Raw genomic sequence first — 22,318 nt, forward strand, 5'->3', positions numbered from 1 at the left:
GTCACCCCCATTTCCCTGGTGGGAAGGGACAGTGCCAGGATAGGGGATGGTGAAGGTGCTGTGGGGAAGGAGAGGATGCTGAAGGGGGGATATGTTTATGGACACTGGAGGGTTGAGCCCCTCAGTGAGGATGCTGAGGATCGGGGGGGCTTGTGGAGGATGCAGAGGGGGTGTGCAGATGCCAGTGTCCGTGTGTGGGGGGTACCAGTGGGGATGCTGAAGGGGACTGTGGTACCAATAGTGATGTGCAGGCTACAGAAGGGGGGATGTGTATGGTGTCAGCCTGAGGGGGGGGTACCAATAGGGATGTGTGGTTGTGGATACCCCGAGTATTGGGGGGGCACCAATGGGTGTCGATGGTACCAATGATGGTTGGGGGGGGGGGGTACCATTGGGGGTTGATGATACCAATGATGGTTGGGGGGGGGGGTGTGCGGATGCCGGGGCGGGGGGGCCCGCAGCCAATGAGTGCGGCGCAGGGGAGGGCTGCTTGCGCGGCCGGCGGCGTGGTGCAGCCGGGCGGCGTGTGCGGGCCGGAGCGGCGGGCACGGCAGCGCCTGTCCCTCGCACCTTGCGACCCCTTCCGACCCCTTTCCCCCCCCTCCCCTTTTCTTTTCTTTTTCTTCCCCTCCCCCACCCTGCGGAGCCTTTTTTTTTATTATTTTTTCTTTTTTCCTCCTTTTTTTTTTCCTTTCCCTTCCCCCTTTTCCCTCCCCCCCCCCCCCCCCCCCCCCCCCCCCCCCATCTCTTTTCCTGCGCTTTGCTCCGGGAAAACGCTGGATTTTAAACCTCTCCCCGCCAGGCAGTGAGCGGGAGGGGAGGGGGGAAGAGGCAAAGAAACCCGCAGCGAAACATGGCCCAGGCGAAAATGCACCACCCGGTCTCCTGGGTGCTCCTGGCCGGGATGGCCGCACTCCTCCTTTCCCAAGGTAGGGAATGATGCTGCGGGGATGCGGGTGCACCCTCGCCGGGGTGGTGGTGATGGGGTCCCCACCGATGCTAAGCCGAAGGGGGGGGGGTACAATGCGGGCTCGACACGGCGGCATCTCCCGATCCCTGCTCCATCCTCCCGGTGCGATGGGTTGCGGGGAAGGGGGGAACTTCTTCCATGTCGCAGCATCCCCCGTCCTGATGTGGTTTTTGGGGTGGGGGGGGTTGTACCGACCGACTTTATCGCGACTTGGTGCGGGGATGCATCCAACAGGCTGGGGGAAGTTGGGGGTCGGGGTCCCTCTGGGTTCTGTATCCCCCCCCCCTGCCCCGGCTTTGCTTTGCCAGACCCGCCTGCAAGGTCGTCCCAAAAACTCGGTGCAGCCTCTGCTTCTGTTGGGCTGGGGAGTTGGGAAGTGCCTATCCCGGACGAGCAGGGCTGCATTCCCACCCCAGAACGGTGCTTTGGAAGGGGGGGTGCAAGAAAAAGAGCAAGAAGCAAAGGGAGAAGAGGGGGGGAAAAGGAGGAAGCAGGAGCCAGCCCCATCTGGCCGGGAGCGCCGAGCCTGTCAGCTTGCGTTAGTCTCCTCGCAGCCATCTGGAGGGGCTGTGGGAGCGGGGTTACCTCCGGGGTAGGCGAAGGGGGGCCGCATCCTGCCCCCGGGCCTCATCCTGCCTTGGGCTGCATCCTGCGGAGCCAGGGATGCGCCCCGGGGATGCTCTGTGCGGAGCCGGGGATGCAGCATCCCCCTCGTGGGGGGGTCCGGATGGGGAGCGGGGATGGAGGTACCCCGGGGGGGATGCAGATACATGGAGGGTACCCCCATCCCGCTGGGAAAGGGAGAGCAGCCGGTACCGGCTGCTCCGGTGCCCACCAAGGGATGGGATTTGGGTACCCACATACCCGATAGAGCCATGGCTGAATCCTTTTGGACCCTGGTGGGGTGCTGAGCCCCTGGTTGGGGACTGGGGAGCACTGATGGAGCAGGGGGCTCAAACTTGTCCTGGGCAAGCTGGGCCCGCTCTTGCAGAGAGCCACCGGTGCCGTATCGACCGGAGCGGGCTGCTTAGCATGCACAGCACACACCACGGCATCGCTCCTCTTTGCCTTCCTCCTTCTCTCCCTCCTCAAGCTCCTTCTCCCAGGCTTGCTGCTTCCCGCTCAGGATGCCGGCATCCCTGCATCCCAAAGGGGTGCCTAGGGATGGGAGCCCAGGATGGGCTCCTAGGAGTGGGGTGAAGCTGCCTTTCTTCTCCTCATTTCTCCTATCCAGGATTTCTGCTTCATTTATTTGATTATTTCCCTTTAATGCTTGCTTTTGGCTCCTCATTTGGCTCCCTTGCAGCCTTATTCCTTGCTTCTGGTCGTCTCTCCTGCTTTTCCTTTCCCTTTTCCCATCAAAAGCTTCCAGATCTGAAAGTAGTGGGTATCTCCTTTGCTATTCTAGGCAGCAAAGGAGAGCAATGTGCTGCCTCCCCAAGCAATAACTGCTCTGTGCCTCTTGCATTACAGCACCCTGTGGGTGCCAGAAGTCCCTAAGTCACTGCTGGGATGGTGGAAAACAGGGAGCAGCATTGCACTGAGGTCTGGAGGGGACCCAGGGTAGAACCATGGGATGCTGGGCAAAGAATGGCACAGGGAAGCGAAAAGTTGGGACCTTTCCGGGTTGGGAGCTGGGAATGCTGCACTGTCAGAGGGAAGGAGAACCCCTGGGAGGTTTAATGGCATGATTGCATCTAAAAGTCATTTAGGAAGATAAAACCATGCAGCAGAAGCTTTCAAAGGGAGTTTTGCTCTCTTGGGGGGCCTTTAGCCCTAAATGTGCAATGTAGGTGTGCCAAATACCAGCATCATTTCGCTGCTGCTCCCTGAGCTCTTGCGCTATTCCCGGTGTGTCTTGGGATCCCAAACTCGATCCCTGTCTCTTGGCACACCCAAGCAGAGCTGCCTTGTGTGGTTTTGACCAGGGAACGTTCCTGTCGTGCAGGAAAAGTGCTTTGCACAGATCCTGGAGCGATGTGTGCTGCCCTCTGCAGCGCTTTGTCAATGCTCCAGGGCAGTTACCTATTTACAGCCAAACAAACAGCGAGAAAAGTGGTTTGTGAGGGTGCTTGAGAGGAAAGCGGAGCCTCAAGTGGGATAATTCCTAAGTGCTCGACCATCTGCATCTGTGCAAAGAGCCAGAGGTCCTCCAAGGTTTGCAGGTTCGCTGTTGGCTTGATGGGAAGGTGCCTCTTTGCCTCTCTGAAACAGGAGTCATTGGGTGGCATGGCCATGAGGAGGGAGGCCTCCAAGCCCTGCAGGGTCCACAGTGGTTTTGTGCTTGGTGATGCTGCTGTTCTCACTGGAGCTGTTGGGTTTTGGGGGTTGGTGTTGGAGAGCAAGGCCGAGGATGCTGCATCTCCATGGGAATGAGATGCGGGTGCTCATTGCTTCATAGGCAAGGCAGAGCCAGCTGAAGGTCCTGCATGAGCGAAGGAGCTGGGAAAGGCTGCAGAGGGCTGGGATAGCCTCCAGGCATCGGGAATTGAGTGGCTGTTTGGCAACACTGCTCTCATTGTGTTTGCTGTATGAGTTCTAAACGGTGGTGATGGATATCTACAGCCTTTTTAAGGACCCAGCTTCAGCGTTTTCTCACCCCTCTTCCCATGTTTCAAAGCAGGGGGATGCTCTAGTGTGATCCCAGTGTTCCTGACTTGGATTTCTTGAGGAAGAGGGAAGGCTTGGGCAGAAATCCCACCCCAGCACTTGGGGAGTGGAAAGGAGAAGCAAACTCTTCACTCAACCATGCGTAAAAGGATTAACCAGGCTAAAAGGTCATAGAAGATTTAGCTGGGCCTTTAGCATCAGTAAGCCAAGAATGATGGGAATTTGATTTGCAAATTAGCATAAAGACCTTATTCTAATAAGCATACAAGCTGAAATAGGTATGTAAAATAGTAGCATATGTCAACAGCATCCGCAGAGCCTTCCTCATCCCAAAGAATGATTTGCTCCATCACTGTGCCTGCGTTACGGATAACTCCCACACTGAAACATGGGCTGCGTGTGATGAAGAGGCTGGATGTGGACATCTGTGTCTGGTTGATTCCCTTTGGGAAGGCCAGGATGGAGGAACACCACCTGTATCCAGGCTTTGCATCCCGGGAGGACTTAGTTTGGCCTGGGTTTGGGAGGGGAAAGCCTGTGGCTGTTTGTGCAAGGAGGCAATTGTGCTAATGAATGTGGCTAAGGAAAATCATGGGTATCGACATCTTCCTGTGAATACCCAGATTTATTGTTCCAGGAGAAAAATAGTAGCTGGGGCTTCGTGGTGGTTAATAGTTACTGTGCAGGTCAATAAAACGTGATATTCACCCCAAGAGCAGCAAATAGCTGTTTAATAGGGAATAACAGTAATAATCAATAGCTACATGATTAGATAACCCAGTTATATGTAGTACATAAAAGGAGGGGAATACATTCTCCTTACTCACATCTGTCATGGTGGTTGATGTTAACTGGAGCTCTATGCAGGTAGCCAGGAAATGGCATTTTTTAAGGCCCAGCAGGGTAAAGAGGTACCCAAGCAGACCTTTCCCATGGGTAAGGTGCTTTAGGGAGTGGGATGGAGCCTAAGATGTTGGATTGGTGTTTGGGATCTTCGCTTGGTGCTGGGGGCTTGGTGCAGTGTTGCTCCTTCTCAGAGAGCATCCCTCATTCCTCTGCTTCCCCAGGAGCATCCCTCCTTTCCCCCTCTCCCTTCCTGGGAGCATCCCTCCTTTTTCTTCCTTCCTTTCCCAGGAGCATCCCTCCTTCCTTGGGATCATCCCTCTGCTGATCTGCTCATGCAGTTATGGGCTGGAAGAACAGTTGTTCTATGTACTGGAGAGATCTCTAAAGAGTTGTCACTTGTAATGAGGTACCTTATAGCATGGAACCATGTACTGGAGTCATGTTCTGTCTCCAATAGCTTTAGGAGCCCCAGCTGTGGAGTTAGGGATGTGTGAGGTCCCATGTGCTATGCATTTTGGGATGTGGCTGCTTACTGTTATTGGAATGCCAGCATGAAGAAGGTGGTGGTGGTTATGTACAGTGGGATACGTGAGGAGGAGGCAGTGAAGCAGACCTGGGATGTGCGGCCAAGGAGGTTTGGGACTGGTCAACCATTCCCACAGTTGGGATGGGACTCAAGGACCAGTGCAGATGAGGTGAATATGAGTTTGACAAGGAGATAGAGCTGTGAGCTTGGAAAGAAACTCCTGCTAAAACTACTGAAGCATCATAGGGACCATTGCTGTTTCCAAGAGTTGGTGGTACTGGATGCTCTGGAAGCTGCAGCCCATTTTGGGATGTCCTAGTGCTTAGCAAATGCTGCTTTTCCTTTATCCATGTAGGCATTTTGACCATCATACTAACTCTGGCTTCTGCTTTCCCTGTCTTCCTTGTGTCTACCCTGACTTAAGCACGAAATGAGCACATTCAATAGTGCAAGTGTCTGCTTCGTGTGTCTCTCTTGCAGCTTTTGCTTAAACCCATCCCTATTGTGATTCCCCCTCCCCTTATTGTATTGATTCCCTATGGGTTAAGAATTGATGAGTTGACAGAGGGAGGTCAAGTTAGCAAGCAGGACTTGCTGTTTGCTGTGTTAAACCAAGGGTGAAGAGAAGGGCTCACCAGCCTGCTTCCCAAGCAGCTCAGCCAGCAAAAGTGGGCTCCAGAATGGGGAGCATCATCACGGGCATCCCAGAAAACCTCCTTTGGAATGTGTCTTTCCTTCCCAAACTGCAGCAGTGACAGGAAAGGCTGAAATTCTCTTTGCTTGCTCCCCACTTGAAGGGATGCTGTACTAGAGAAAAGGTTTAAAGTGTAAATCTGCTCCTTTTCAGTGTTCCTGGTAGTGCTCCTTTGATGCAGGGTTGCAAATCTCCCACTAGACTCAGTGGGAACCAAACACGATCTGTCTCGGATATTCATGGCAAAGGCATTGCAGTTGCCTTGGAGCCGTAACTTGGACTTGGAGTTGAGCTCTTGGTTTCAAATAAGGGCTCAAACAAGCAAGGAAGCCACATTTTGGGCTTCTGTAATGGAAATCCAAGCCATGCTGTCTGCCACCTCCCACCAGCATCCCCCTACACATGGGTCTGTCCATGCTTTGCTAGGCAAACCTCACCCCAGATTGCAGATTGTCACTGCATCCCTTAGGATACCCAGGGACTTCCAACCCTTTTGGGGTGCTGCTGCACCCTCCTGGCACCATGCACCCAGTGTTCCACAGCTCTGCACATCCCTCCTTCGCCAAGCGTGCACCTTGCTCTTGGTTAATAATAAATCAGAGGTGCTGCCTTTGCTGTGCTGTTAGCTCCCGCCAGGAAGGCTCACATGGATTTTTGATGCTCTTACAGTTAATATGTCCAATGCTGAAAGCTGTTGTAAATTAATTGACCCCTTGACCCCCTTGTCCTGTTGACTGTTCCCACTAAAGACAGTGTTTGGTGCTTGGCATCCTCCCCCCTGCTGTTTTCCTTCCTTTGACTTATCCAACCTCCTGCATGCTTGGCTTACTAATCAGGGGCAGCTGAAACATTCCCTCTGAGCAGCCAAGGAATGCTTTGGAGCAGCCATGCAGGAAAACCAGGGTCCAAGGGACTCAGTGTGCATAGATTGCTGGTGGTGGGAGTATTCCCTTTACAGCAGTGGGGTGATGGAAGCTGGGACAGCATCCTCCTCATTCCCATGGGGATGGGGACAGAGATGTAGCTGCTGCCAGGTTACAAAGTCATGATGCAGCACTGAGAACCTTCTGGAGATGGGGTAATCCCAGCATCAGTAGGGTGAAAGGGTGCTGAGCACCTTGTGTGAGGGCATCTCCATGCACCCAGTGAGATACAGCTTATCCCTCATCCTTGTATTTGGAGCTGTGATGGGTTTGGCTTCCAAGCAGGATGCAAGCAAATGCTCAGCAGGGATTTGGTTAGGAGGAGTGGAAAGAGATGCTATGGGCATGGAATGGGAGTCGTGAGTTCATATCCTTTGCTTGTTCTACAGTGATTTGGCCTGGTTGGAATGGGGTCCTGAGTTCACATCCTTTGCTTGTTCTGCAGTGATTTGGCCTTGTTGCGTGGTCCTTCCTCTTCCTCACTTGTCCATGCATTCCATAAGGACACCAGCCGTCTTTGCCCTCTGTCTGGTGTAGTTAACCTGGATTTGCCTTGAAACCAGGGTCTTCCTCCACCCAGCTATGTGATTGTACACTGCTAAGCATGGTGAAACCTGATTTTGTGCATCCCAAAGGCTCTTCCCATGTGGGAAGGAAATACTATGGGAAATTGCAAGGAAGCAGAGTGGGGCTTGATTTCCTTATTCCAGAATGGAATAAACCAGCCCGGTTCCACATTGCCAGTGCGAGGGGATTCTGAGGAAAGCAGGGGTTGATATTTGAAGTCTTTTTGCTCTGATTCTGAGCTTTATGTACCAAGTTGTGAAGCGATTTCAAACAGCAGAAAGAGGCGGTTGGAAGGCTGCATTCCAGCACTATCAAAAGAGCCTGGAATCTGGAGCCTCGCTCCATGTTTTTCCCTGTTATTTCTTCAAAACAGCCCCTCTGCTAATGTGTTGCTTTAGCCACAAACTGCATTCTCAATGTAAAGAACTGCTTGGAAAGCCAAATGTGACCGGCCTCATTGGAAGCGTGACAAGCACTTGAAGCGAAGCAAGGTTCATTAATACTGTCACCTTAGCTCCGTGTTTAAGCAGGTTTTTCTCTCTTGGAGGAGTTATCTGGTGAATAACACCGAGTTTCTGGGTTGGTTTGGTTGTTGTGTGAGCTTTTATTCTCTTCCTGCAGGACAGATGGTATTTATAGATCAGAGGGTGGCTGTATTGGACCTTATTCGTCTGCAAAGTCAATCCCCAAAGCCAGCATTGGGGTTTTTGAGAGCTGGCCAAAGCACAAGAGAACGGCAGGGCTGCCTGGCAAGAGGTGAACTTGGATTTAGCATGAGTGACATCTCTTTTAATGTAGCCCTTTCTGGAACAAGGCTGGCAGGGAGCGGGATCCATCAGAAGCCAGGGCAGTGGTGAAGCCAAAAGCCACGTTGTCATTGAAGGCAACGTTGAAGATAGTTGTATTATTTATTGTTCATCTTTGTGTGCTGCTTTTCTGCCCGTCAACGCTTCTCATTGTATGGTTTGGGCTTCAAAACCTGACATCACATTAGCAGCCAGCTCCAAAGCCCCCAAATAATGCATAAACTATGATTATTCCTTCTGATCCACTTGTGTTTATGTAAATGGCTGGAAAAGCGGTTTTCAGCTGATTTCAGAAGCTTAAGGGATTCATACCAAGCCTATTATTGAAAAATCAGAAAGTGAAAAGCAACTTCTGAGACAAGGAATTAGCAACTCAATGGCAGCGCATGTACCGCGGGTGGGATGCGGCTCTATTGCAGATGGGAATTCCCTCAGGATTCAACGAGGAAACTTGTGGCAACAGGTTGTTGGGCTTTGCAGGGAGGGAGGACTCGAAGGAGGCTTTTGTTTGATCCAGAGGGATGGTAAGAGATGGAAGGAGGGAGCTGAGATACAAGCCATCAGTGGTGATGGGTACGAGGAGCATCGCTGGCTGCTCCAAGTGATGCTCCTTGTGTGACTCTGGCTCTGTATCTCTTGCATGCATTGGCAACACACTGGGAAGGGGCTGTGAGCACCCATATGTCCCCAGTGTGCCTGTTCTTCCATGCAAGCCTTTTCCCACTATGCCAGGAGAGATGGGACCAGATGTGCAGCCTTTTCCCTCTGCATCAGGAGAGATGGGACCAGACTTGGATCCTCCTTGTGGCAGTGGCCCCTTGCAGCCAGCCCCGCAGCATCTCATCCCCCCTCTCCTGCTGTTCCCCCCCCCCCCCCCCCAATCGGTCCTTTTCCCCTTTCCTTATGTTAATTTCCCACCTGAGCACCAAGTACTTTATAAATAGCAAATCTGAAATGAATTTCCTAGCAGCAATCATTATCTCCCTCGACAGCCATTAAACATTCACACAAGCAGAGCAAAATGACAAAGGGGATTGATTTTTACAGCATGTTGGGGGGAGGTAGGAGAAAGGGAATATGTTGACAAGGCTTCCCCCCCCCCTTCTCTCCACTCTCCCATGTTAGATCCCTGATCTTGAGGAATCCAGAAGCACCCAGTGTGGGGTCGGCTTGGAAGGGGATGGGAAAGAGCAGAGTTGGGAATGAATGAACATAGCGTGAAGAGTACAACACCCTAAAATAAAGCCCTGTTTCTGCCTCCCTCATGCACTGCCAGCCTCACTCCAATCTGTTGGCTGCGTGTGACTGGTAAACATGAAGTTAGTTCCACGGCCCCGGCTGTTGAGATGAGTATGTCAGAGTTAATGCCTCCGAAGATGGAAAGGATGGAAAGGGGGGGGGGGGGGACGACACAATCTCTGCAGCCTTCTCCGAATGGATGTGTTGATGCAATAGTTGGGAGCTGGCGAGCTGCTGCCGTACGAGGAGGCAGCTGTAGCTGAAAATTTCACTTTGATTTCAATTTTCATATTTGTCAGCAATAATTAGATTCAAGAAATGTGTTTTTTTTGCCTTGCCGCTGTTCTCAAATACTAATAAGTAGGAGCCTTTGTAGTATGGCTAATGGAGTCCTTTTTTTTTGTTCCTAGTGGGCTAGAAAAATTCCATTAAAGGGGAAAGTCATACTGTATTACCATGCTTCAACATGCAGGCAGTCTGCTGCCACAGCAATAGCTGCGCTGGGAGGCAGCGGTCCTTGCTTCCAACGACAGGGATGCTGCTTGCCCATGGGGCTGGTGTGCTACTGGTGGGATTCCATAGGGATGGACGGGCAACTTGGGCAGGGAGTGATGCTCTTTGGGGTGCCTGGAGGCTTTTGAAGTGCTCGGAAGATGGTGTTTATGGAATGGGTTGGGTTGAAGGCACCTTAAAGCTCATCCAGTTCACGGGCAGGGATGCCTTCCACTAAAGCAGCTTGCTCCAAGCCCCTGTGTCCAGCCTGGCCTTGAATACTTCCATGGATGGTGAATCCATGGGATTTTGCAGGGGTAGCCTGGCTCTTGCTTGCTTTGACAATTGGGGGTTTTGTGATGCTGCAAATAAATGGGTTTTAAAGCCTTACGTCAATTGGAGATCCCCACTTGCTGGCTCCTTCTCTTCCCTGCTGCTTGGATTTCCTTGGCTGCACATGCCAGGTTTTATCCCAGAGCAATGCCAGGAAGGAAAGTGATATTAAATTTGCTAGTGATATGCACAGCAAATGGGGGAAGCTCTAAGTTGTGTCATTTTCCAGTTACTTCAGCCTATTAAGCAAACAAAAGCACTTGTGGAGTGAGAAATGGAAATGGCCAATGCGGCCCGATTAATCCTGGATGTACAATTCCATTAATAAGCCAGCTTTTAATAGGTGGCTCTTTCCAGGAGCTGCTGGGACAAAGAATTGATGTATTCACTGTAATTGTATTGCAACTAATAGGATATGAAGAAAATTGTATGGAGAAACTGTTCCATCGCCACCATTTTCCAATCAGTTGAAATTATGCTTCCCCCTGGAAGAGCCCAGCAAAGTCATGATACTTAAATGTGAAGGGAAACAGGGATAGTTTTAGTATTGGGGGAGGAGTTTTTGCTTGGCTTTCTGTTTTCCCATAGAGTGGGGAAAAAAGCCAGGCTAGCAGCTAGCACAAGTGCCAGTGGAAACAGGGAAAGGCTGGATACTGCGGCTGGATACTGGGATGCAGAGAGCTGTATGAGACCTGGAAGCCTCCAGCATCCTTCCGGAGAGGGAAGGGGGGGCTTTCTGGGTGCCCAAACCGTGGGGCTGCCCCTCTGGCATCTCAGCCAGAGCCTTTTGTGCTGCCTATTGGCAGCGAGAGGAGCCTTCACCCTCTGCAGTCGATGCGGTCCATGGGAGAGCTCATTAAGAAGCCTGAGGTCCTCGCTCCATTCATCTCCTGTATTTATTCAGAGCCGTGATCCCAGGGCTCTGACAGTTTGCTGATACTCTCTTTGCAGTGAGCTCCTGTTTTCATACCTCCTCATTTGTGGAGCAAATGTGGCCGTGACTCCGAGTCCCTGTGGTATTGAGAGAGGGATTGGGGCTTTTAGCAGCGAGCATCTCTCCAAGGGCTCTTGGCAGGAGCGCAGTGATGCTGTTGGTACAGCAATCCAGGCAGGGTGGGTGGCGCAGCACATCCCAGGTAATTCACGTCTCCCATCATATCAATGCAGTTGTGGAATAATGCCTATTAAGGGAAAGGAAACATTAACTCTGAGTGTTTCCAAACGCAGGCAGGCCCCTGAGTATTGCAGCTATTCCTTTGCTAATGGGCTGGGGAATTTGGAGAAGTTTGCAGCTACTTTTTGTCTGTTCATCACCGCTGGATCGGGGCTGTTTGTTTTCCACTTCTCCTGCCTATTTGTATGCATGCTCTGACCCTTCTTTGGTAGCAGGCTAGAGAGTAAATATAAAGGGGAGGGAAAAGGAAGGAGGGGGGGAAGAAAAGGCAAGCCAAGGCACAGTTCAGCTCAAATCCCCGGGGAAACAGATGTGATTGCCTTACAGAATGGCTCCAATAAGGCCAGAAAGGAATATTGCTTTTATAGCTTTTGGGATATAAAACATTTAGAAAATGTGATTGACTGGCAAAGCCTTATTTATCATCTACCCATTTCTCCCTCCATCCTCCCATACACTCAACCCCGCTCCGACGGCCTCGTGGCTGTATCTTTGCTCTCTACTGCTTGTAACATGCGTGCAAACCCCTGTTTCTATGCACACTGTGTGCACACATGGGCACGTGTTCCCCTGTGCTCCTTGTCCCTGCGCCTTGTGTCATGGATTTATCATCATTCCGCTAAGCACTCAAACTCCTGTGGCTATTTATAATTAATGCTCAGAAACCTGCCAATCCATTTAATGACACCAGGAGGTCACAGCCTCCCTTATAGCTTCCCATTAATCATCATTAGAACAGTTCTGGGGTTTTTACATTCTTTTTAAATGTTAATTCACCTTTATAATGCTCCTTTCAGCGCTGACTGTAAAGGGAGACTCGGTAGTGACTCCAGACTGTCTTGCAAGTGTTGTGCAGGTGAAAGGCGCAGTGGGACAATTGCACTTGATAAAGTCTCTTGGATGGCTCCCGCTGGAATGAATTACACTCACAAACTCGCTGAGATGGGTTTTCTTCACTGCCCTCTGCTGCCGGCTCCTCGCAGTGATGCTGGCACAGCTCCATCCAGCTCTTGGGTACCACCGAGACCCTCTCCATCACTCTCTACCTGCAGAGACCCACGCTGTGCTGGGCATCACACAGGGAAATAAGCTCAGGATGCTGGAGCAGAGCTTGACAGGGCCATGTGTGCTCTTGTATGTCTTTACCAGGAAAACTTGCTTTGGGATAAGGTGGGCTTGTGCATCACTTGGTTCTGGTTGTAGTTATTGCATCTCCTCCGCATCTTTGTTGAGGTGGAGCATCAAACTCTTCCCTCATGAAGGTTAACAGAAATCCCAGTTCACAACACTGAGTCCATCTCCTCTGTCTTTCCACCACCCTGGAAGCAGGGAAGCTCCAAGCCCCGTGTCCCAATGCACTCGCTGTCACCATCACAGCCCCAGGCAGCACAGCAGAGGGGGGTTAGCAGAGATGTCAAGCAGCAGCTTGGGGGAAGGAAAGCTCCGGGTGCAGTCTGGTAGCTTTTGGCAAGCAGCAGCTCCTCTGAAACAGCCCTCTCCTGGCTTGCTGATGGAAGCAATCATCCTCTCTCCAAAGTCAATCTGCGCTTGCTATTAGTGGGAATGGATCCAAAGCGGCGCATGCCTCATCTGGAATATGGTTTGGATCCCTTTTGGGTGGCAACAGGAGCCTGGTTTAGCTGCGAGGCTCACTGCTTATCCAAAGAGCTTCCGGAGACTTCTCCTAACCTGCAAAGCATCCTCTGGCTCTTGATGGTGATGAGCAAGATGGGAAGCACTCTCTGCCCCATGTGGGATGGGGGGAGCTTGTCTTGGAAGGGTGAAGAGGGATCACTCCTGCTCCTCTGGGGACTTGTGGTCTTGGTGCAAGCCAAACCCAGGCCCGTTTCTCTGTGTAAATACGCCAGCAGCGTTTGGCTTAATGAACTGTGGCTTTTAATAAATGGCTCTTATCTTGCTGGAGTGCTGCTAAATTGTCAGGATTTAAAATTAGCCTAATAGATTTGTGGGCGATGTTTTATTCACTGGTTAGTTAGAAAGAGGCAGAGGAAAGGGGAGAGATGGCTCCTCCCCCTTCCCCTGAATTATACAAGAGTTAGTTATTTGTTTGGGCCGAAGGGGAAGTGTTCTGGATTAATGGGTGATGCCTCAGCACCTGACTTAATGAGGATTTAGAGACCTATCCCCAACTGGGAGTCTCCAGTTCATCACTTGCTGGCCCCTCTGCTTCGCTCTCCCTGGAATATAGGTTTTCCAAGGGATGGTTGGGTTGTGGTACCCATTGCTGCTTGCTGGGAGACGGGGATGGATGAAGACTAGGGAGGGTTTGAGTGCTGTGGTGGCTCAGTGCCTGTGTATCTGTGTCTGTACCACACACAGACCTGCACAACTTGTGTTCTTGAGCACAGAGTTGAAGATGCTTCATACTTCTCATACACCCCATGAGCATGAGCCACTTTGTGCCTTCGTCTCTTTTGGCAACATGGAGCCAGTTATGATCCTGTTGACAGTTTGGAAACATATGGAGAGTTGAGGCAGAGGAGTGTTTTATAATAGAGGAATACGGGAATCTGCTTGGGATGCAAGATGCCAGGGAAATGTCAGTCACTGTCATTACCCGAACAGACTGCTCTACCTGCAGAGATAATAGCAATATCTAGCAATTATACAGCACCTCACGAGCTCAAATGGCACAGAAGGGAGCTAAGTGCATCTCCCAAGACTTCCTTTGGGTGAGTGTTTTCCAGAGAGCTTGGACCAGTTTCTGCCCATGGTGTTTTGGGTGAGGCTGAATGCTCCTCTCCCCTGTTCCACACGTAGGGAAAGGCAGTGATCCTGCTGGAATTCCTTGCTAAGGGCGAGCTCAGGAGTAGGCTGGTGATGGGCAATCATAGCACTGCATTGGGTGTAGGCTCCATTTGCAAGTGTTATGTGGCCTTGGCTTGATGACCCACATGGCCAAAGGTGCTCAAATGCTGCATAAAGGTATCAATGTGCTCATTGCTCATCCTTCATGGAACTGGGGAGAGTTTGGATGCTGGGCACCCTAAAGGCCCCTCCAGCATCCCTTGGTGAAGCAGAGGTGGGAATATGGTGATTTATAGGGCTGGATGCTCAGTGGTGCATTTTCTCCCTTTTCCTTCTGCCTTGTTTCTATTTCCCCCCTTTGTTCATCATTCCCCGGCCCAGCCTGCATCCCTCTTGACTGAATTGCATCCTGAGAAAGGTGACACTTCCCAACCAACATCCCAGGTTTGGCTGGGGCATCCTCTGCAGTGATGGAAAGCCAGACTTTCTCATTTCACCCTATATGTGGTAGTCCCACTTTGCCCTTTCTGGGAATCAGCAGATGAAATCCAATGTGGCTGCATGGATCCAGCCGGATCCCTGACCCCAGTGTGTGCTGCTCCATCCCGGTGAGACGCCCGTTGTCTCCCTGTGACATTGTGAAGGTCAGCCTTGGTGTGTGAAGAGGGGCCGGTGGCAGCAATGCATGATGCACAGTGTCAGCCATAAAGGAAATATTGTATATAAAAGATAAGTTTCCCCCCTTTCTTGTGGCAGAGGAACAAGGCGCCGGGTTCATTTAGCATGCATAAAGTCTTGCTTTGGAAACGCCTTTAAGTACTGCTGAGGGAGACTTGAAGGAGCGTGTTTGAGAGTCAAATGCACATCTCCTTGGGCTCTCCTTTCATCTGCTTTAAAAAACACAATCTTTTTTATTAATCTTTTCTTTTCTCCCCCTCTGTAGAAATCCTAATCTTCTCCACCAGCAGCAGACACCCAGGGTGCAGGCGCTCAGCAATTAGTTCAGTGAACAGAAGAAGCCAGGAGCAGAAGGAAGGGGGAGACTCAGGCAGCTACTAGGAGGATGGGGAAATGCAGGCTGCTAATGAGGAGCCGGCACAGCAGGGCAGAGGGGGACGGTGCCTGGTTAATTCAGGTGCAAAGCAACTAAGACGTGATGTGTGTTGTCTGTGCGGGTGGCAACGTGCTCACTGGGGTGCCAGAGTCATCCTCAGGGATGCTGTGTGGTCCTTTGGCAAAGAGGAGCACCTAGCAGGGAATAGGGGACTGGACCCAGAGCTATGTGGTGGCAGCACCCAGGGAGGATGAGGTGAGGATGAAGGATGCAGTTGGCTGGGTTTACACCCTAGCAAGCATATTCCCAGCTCCAAGGCAGCCGTGAGTTGGGAGAGTAGCCATGAGGGTTTGGCTTGAGTCCTCCTTGGACTCTTGGCCAATGGAGAGAGCAGTGGTTATCTTCCAGAGGCTGGGCTTTCCCAGCAGAAAGTCGTTGTGTTGGACTTGGATGTGGGAATTCAATGGGTGACTCATGTATCATCTCAGGAGCTGAGAGAGAAGGAGCAAGGATGGAGAGAGCAAGAAGTGCTGTTGTCATCCAACCCCCTTTGGGTTGTCAAGAAGTGAACAACAAGAAGAAGTAGCAGATGGGCAAGAGTTCAACTCAGCCCTTTCTTTTGGCTCCAGCTTCCCTTGTCCTTGAAACCTCTCTCCTTTCTTGAGGGAAGGGAATTCATTGTGATGAAATATGTTGTCTTGTGGCTTTTTATGAAAGCAGCACATGTCGCTGCCCCTGCTTCCAGCAGCCAAAAGGATGTGGCTGGATTTCAGAAAGAAAAGCACTGGATGATTTCATTATTACTAACAACTGTTCCCACCAAGATAAGGACAGTCTAATCACGTTCCCTGGGCAGAAGTACCAAGGGAACCCAAAGGGAACGTTTGCATTTGATGTTCCACATTGTCTTCTGTGTTTTGGTTGCCTCTGGTGCCAAAAGCAGTCTGTGAGCCTAAAAGGACTTGGAGGGGGAGTCAAGGCAGCAAGATGTGGGGGAGCGTTACGGTTATCAGTGTCCCAGGCTGGAGATGCTCTGCCAGCAGCATCCTTTGTCCAACTTGATGCATGGATTTATGTCACTGACCGCCTGTGGTCAGGGCTTGAGCTTGGTTGTCCCAATCTCCTTGAGTGATGTCGGAACTGTTGATGGAGGATTTGCATGGGGCAAAGTGGTAGTTTTACATCTTTGTTTCCCTTTAGTTGTAAGAATGAAGAAGAAAAGTGTCATGGCCTTCAAAAACTTAGAGCTTGCTGCCAGTGGGTTTGCTTCTCTTACCCAGGTTCCACAGACTCCCAATGTAGATACCCTTGAAAACTGAGCCATAGCTAAAAGCAGGGAGGATGCTCCATCTTGTACCACCAAGAGGTGATGCTGACCGTAGTGCAACCCAGGCAGAGCCAATTCTACTTGTAGCTTCCTGCCCTAGAGATGCTGAAGTTTAAGGGGGCAAGTTTTGGCTGTGCCCTCTACCATGCTGTCCTCCTGCTTACATGCAGTCAAGCTGCCACATGTCCCCACTGTAAAGCTTTGTGTTGCAAGCAAGGAACTCTCTAGGCTTTGATTTGCCTTGTAACAAGAGATAATGTTTATATATTTATATCTCATCATAATATATAATATATTATAAGAGATGATTATCATCTCATCCTTTAATGATCTGAGGACAGTGTGGTTTTGCATCACTTGCTCTTAGTAGCTCTGAGCCTGCTTTTGGTCTCCTACTGGCCGTTGTAAAAGTCAGTGCAAGCAAATGGGATGAAGTAACTCAGTTTTCCTCCTCACCCTCTCCTTGTCTGCATGCCCTTGGCACTGAGGAACTTCTTCAAGGCATAAATGATGGATCCTGTTAGCGAGGAGCTGTCATTTGGCGAGCAAAGAGGGGGGCTGAGTTGCGGAGCAGAGGGTCACCGATCCCGGTCCCAGCAGCGACCACCCAAAGAGGAAAGCTGACTTTTAATTACAGTCATAATTGAAAGTGATTAATGGCAGCAAAAGAACTTGGAGCGATTTCTTGTAATTAGATAGTCATTTGAATTCCTTTGCCGTGCCGAGCACCATATTTGCTTTGCTGGTGATATTTCTGGCTGCGCCCTAACACGGTTTAATGTCTTTAAAATACATGCTAAGTGAGTTAGTGTGGGGTTTTTTCTTGTAAGCAAGTAAATATCAATTAATCTGTTTATTTTGTGTCTATAATTAGGGATTATTATTCCATCTTTTTGAGGATCTCTCTTCTGCACTATCAGTGGCTTTGAGCGGAGGCAAAGGATCCCTTGATTGCTCCCAAGGTGGGAGACTCCCGGCTTCTGCTCCAGGCTCCTCCAGCTGCAGGAAACAAAGAGCTAGGAGGAGGCAGGGATCACATCCGCAGTGGCTGGGGCTCTGAGGACATCAGGGCCAGGTTTGAGCCCGCTGGCAGTGAAGCCTCCTGTGAGTGCTTGGAGCACTGAGGCAGTTTGTGTGCGGCAGATGCTCACTGGCTGTTGCTTGGTCTTGAAGAGCAGAAGTGTCACGAAATCAGCTGCTTCTGCCAGGTTTTTGCTGTCTGGAAGTGACACCTTTGAAACTCAGCTGCTGCTTGTGATGCTGAGAGTTAAGGGCTGCCTCGGGGCTGCCCTTCTTTTCCCCTTGTTGCAGCTGCCAACATCATCTCTCCCCCACTGCTCTTTGAAGAAGGCTTTTCCCCTGCTGATGCATTCCATAGCTTTGGCTGGACCTTTGTGGATGTATGTGCACAATTGAGTATTGCATCCTTAATGCTCTCGTTGTATAGGTTTGGAATTGCCAAACGGGATGTGCAGTGTGGTGTAGGGGTTTGGCTGTGGACAGGGCGCTGATGGATGCTGGTTTGGGTGGTTGTACCTGGGTACCAGTGTGGTGGACACACCAAACGAGGCAGGATTCCCATCTTATGGAGCATTGGGGCACGTTAGAGACGTGCCACTTCCCAGGGGCAGCCACAGTGATCCCCTCTAACTGAAAACATCACTGAGCCTGGTTTTGTTCATTGCATGTTCCAGATGTACAGCTCATTTTCAAGCACTATAGGATGAAGTTTACATGCTGAGATGCCCTCACATCCTTAAAGTTGCTTCTGGATAAGCCAGGCTGGGAATGTGTTTCCCCCAACTTGGTCCTGCTCACATAACAACACACCGGGGCCAGAAAGCACTTAATGGAAATCATGTCTCTTCCTCCCCAGTTCCTTGATTCCTCGCTAATGCTTTTCATTCCCTCTTGCTGCTTGAGAGAGCTGATGGGCTGATTAAATTAAGACAGACACAAAAGCAGCTGGCCTGCCAAAGCCGGGGATTTTATTAAAACTAATATTGTTTACAGAGTTCTCTGCTTTTATGGCGCATATAAAACAGTGTGTTCCACCCGAGCGGGCGGCAGCAATGTACCCGGGAAGAGATGGGAAGACATTAAACCTTGTCTTCATGGGGACTAGAGGGAGGGCATGAAGAAGAGGGATGCTTGGGATAAGAGACAAAGTGTGCTGTGAATGAGAGGGAAGGGGATGCAGCAGAGAAGAAGGATGGTTCCCTGCTCCCCACCTCCCCTTCTCTCCTTGCATGCCTGCACCGAAGTGAAGCATTCAGAAAGGAGGGAGATGATGGAAAAGAAGAGATAGACCAAAGAGCATCAGCTAGGGACCAGCCTCCACCCAAGCAGGGAGAATTGCTTCTTGCCCTCCTTGCAATATTCAAGAGCCTTTTCCAGGCTATCCATGCGGGTGGAAAGGCTCCTCTGCTCTGTTCTTACCTCTTCGGAGGCCTTGCAGATGCTTTTGTGTGCTGGGAGTGCTGGTTCCTGCCTGCCCATGTGCCCCAGCCTAGCAAGACCTCACCAAAGAGCTCTCAAGGCGTGTAAATGATTTATGTGTAGTTGATTTGCACTTAAAACCAGGAGCATAAGGAGATGTGTGTGGGGTAGAGCGCATACAGTGTGAAGGGCGAGGAGTGACTAAGAGGCTTTTCCAAGGTCACCAAAGCAGCTGGAGATTGAACCACCTCCATCACATCCTTGTGCTGGCTATAACCAGGTTCATGCCTTGCTAATACCCAGCCCCAGGAGTGCCTTGTCTCTGCTTTCCTTCCTCTTTCCTTGATTTTGGGTCTTCTGTTTGGTTTGTTTGATTTGGTTCCAAATAATTAATGATAAACAGCCATGGCTAATGGTTCAACTGAAGGATGGATGGGTGCTTTAATTAACTTGTGATGGGATTATACACTTGTGTTTGCCCTGACCCCAGCTGGAATAACAAGGCTCCAACATGCCTGCTTTTGAAGGAAGCCAAGCACTGTGTGACCATGGAAGCTAGGGAGGGAGGATTTCCTGTCGGTCCCTTGGGCTGGGACGATGTAACCTGGATCCTGATTGTACTTAGAGGATGGAGGTCACCCTTTATCCCTTTGTCCCATGGGGACCTTTGTCACTGTGAGCCCCTTCTCGTGCTGGTTTGGACACCTAAAGGGGTTTAGTGCAGCCAAGGGGGTTGTCCCATGAGTGGTACAGAGACTTCAAAGGTTGAATAGACCTGAGCCATGTTCTGGGGTTGAACGTGAGCCATCTGCCCCTTCTAGGCTGGTTATTGCATGGTCTTCCAAGGTCTGGCATTAGAAGAGATGCTGTGAACCAGAGAGAACGGAGCCGTTGAATATGATTGGGAATGGGCTCAGCAAACCAATTGCAGGGAATTGAAAATGCTGAGCAGGAGGATTTCTGCAAAGCCGGGATGTGAGGGGATCACTACATGAAAGAAGACTTGGCAGAGCTGGCCCTGGCTGGCTGCTTGCTAGCCTGTAGGCAAGGGGAAGCTCAATGGGTATCAAAACCTGTATTGATCCCTCAGTTTGAAGATAGGAAAAGGTTTGGGGCTATAGCAATGGGTGCTCCAGCCCTTGCAGCTCAACACATTGTGTCTCAAGAATCGCTGAGTAAGAGGCTGAATCTTAGAAGGAGATGCAGCCTTTCCATACCCCATCCCTCCATTAGCCCCAAAGCTAACTCATCCCGAGGACTCCTCTCCTTTCTTCGTGGTAAAAGGCATCTCCTGCATGGATGTTTTAATGAGCCAATCAAATCAAGATTGGATTACAACAGGACTGGTGAAGGAGCAGCTCTTGTACTGCCTGGTGCAGGAAGTTGGGGCCAAGCTGGGTCACATCATGCTCTGAATGAGGCAAAAGCACTTCGGATATCTACAGCAGGGATGAGGCCTTAGCTTGCATCATGCTACTAATTCCCCATCCCAGTGCAAAACACTCCAGGTGGGAGCTTCAGCATTGCTGCTTAAAACAAGGCTGATTGGGCTTGTTCTCTCATGGAAAATGCATGAGGAGAAATGAATTTCCATGCTGTATTTTCGATCAAAAGTGGTTTCTACTCTAAACAAGGTCTTTTTGGCTTGCTTTCAGTAGTGGTATCTGTCCCTGGAACCCTCCTCCCTCATCAGTCCCCCAGCAAGCCACTTTGTTTGATTGCTAATCTGCCTTATTATGCTTTTAAATGCACTTTAATAGTTTAGGTTTAGTGACTTTTGAGGCCGGATCCCAGCCTGTGAAGTGCATACCTCTCTTTTACTTCAATGGCAGCCTTTCACGTTTATCCCAAGGCATAACATGGTCCTTACACTGTTTGAAATTAGATGCACTGATTAGAGCATCTCTCAGCCGCTGCTGCTGCTCTGCACCTCAAAGGATGGCTCAGAGAAGAGGCTGGAAGTTGGAGCTGGAGTATTTATGTGCTCAGCATGTGATTTCATGGGACTTCAAGCTCTCTTCAAGTGACCTGCAAATAGGTGTCTGCTTGTAGGTTGGGAAATGGCTTGGTGATGGTGGCGATGTGCTTGGGAGGAGGTCTGAGATGCGCATGGGTCGTGGCTGTGAGGGTATCTATGGTGAGGACATGTGGATCTATTGGAGTTCTTGCTTTTGCCATGGTTGTTTCCTTAGCAAGAATGGTGCAACACTGAGCAAGTCCCTCTAAATTGTACCTGATACTCAAGGTTGAGAGCTCTGGCTCAGTGTTTAGTATTGCGCTCCATGCTGAAGCCAGGAGCAGCCTCAAATGCACTGTGCGTGCTCAGAGGTGCTCAGCACCCGTTGCAATAGGGTGCAGACCTTGCTCAGTGCTGTCTGCCAGTCAGAAATGTGTGCCTGGAGTGCTGTCTGAAGCCTGGTTAGGCTGCTGCTCTGATTGTAATCGCTCCTCGGAGAAACCTCCCTTTGTTTAACAAGAGTTAAGCATTGACTTAAGCATTTTGTTCAGGGAATTCGTGGGGTTGTTTAGATTTCATAGTCATTTCTTTATATTCCTTCCTTCCATAGTCCTGGGGAAATGGGATGTGTCACAGGGAGGAGGTGTGATGGAGAGGATGGATGTGGGCTTGAGCTGCCGGTACCTGGAGGTGCAGGATCTGCATGGGGCTTGGCAAAGGAGAAGCAATCACAAGTTCTGCTCATGATGTGAACACTTTTCCTTCTCAAAATGCTTTCTTAACAAGGGTGAAAGCTGAATACAGCAGCACTGGAGATAAAGAAACTGAGTCCCCCAAAGGGAAGGAGGATGTGTTAAACAGAGCTGGCTGGCTTCAGATGCTGTGGGTCACATTGAGCTTGGGTGCTGGGGAGGTCAGGCTGTGCCCAGAGGTCTGGCCTAGGGGCCAATGGTGTGATCAGGTCACCTTGGAGAAAGGTACTCAAAACCTTTCAGCCTTCACATCTTTATAAAGTGGATAATAATCCAAAGTGCAGCCTTGAAATGGGAATACCGAAACCACTCTGGTGCTGGGGCATATGGAAATGTATTGGAGATCTCTATTAAATTCAAGCCAGCAGCCACCTTACTCCTAATGACCAGTCTTTGCTGTCTCTCCGGGTACGAATCGGAGTTGTCAGAGTTGGTTTAGCAGCTGCACTTCCTGAAGATGGACAGAAAACCTGCTCTGATGGAGTTGCTTTGGGAAATAGGCAGTGCTTATGTCAGTGTCTGAGGCTTAGCTGTCAGTTTGGGCTGGGCTTTTTCAATCCCTTCCCATAATGGGATGGTCACCTGCGATGGGCTGGGACGGATGGGGTGTTAGCAGCATCATGTCCGAATCCCATGTGAAAGGGGGACTGTGATAACTCTATCCAGCAAAGCAAGTTGTCCCTGGGAATAGGCCATGAATAAGTAATCTGGATAAATAATGGAGCTGTCTGAGCTGTAGCAATAAAGAATAAAAGTGCTGAGTGTGGCTTGCTGTGATTTGTGGGGTCATGCTGTCTGGCATGGCGGAGCCCTTGCTCCCACTGGTGAGCAGATGGGGCT

The sequence above is a fragment of the Melopsittacus undulatus genome, chromosome 15 (genome assembly GCF_012275295.1).
Source record: "Melopsittacus undulatus isolate bMelUnd1 chromosome 15, bMelUnd1.mat.Z, whole genome shotgun sequence".
NCBI classification, from domain to species: domain Eukaryota; kingdom Metazoa; phylum Chordata; class Aves; order Psittaciformes; family Psittaculidae; genus Melopsittacus; species Melopsittacus undulatus.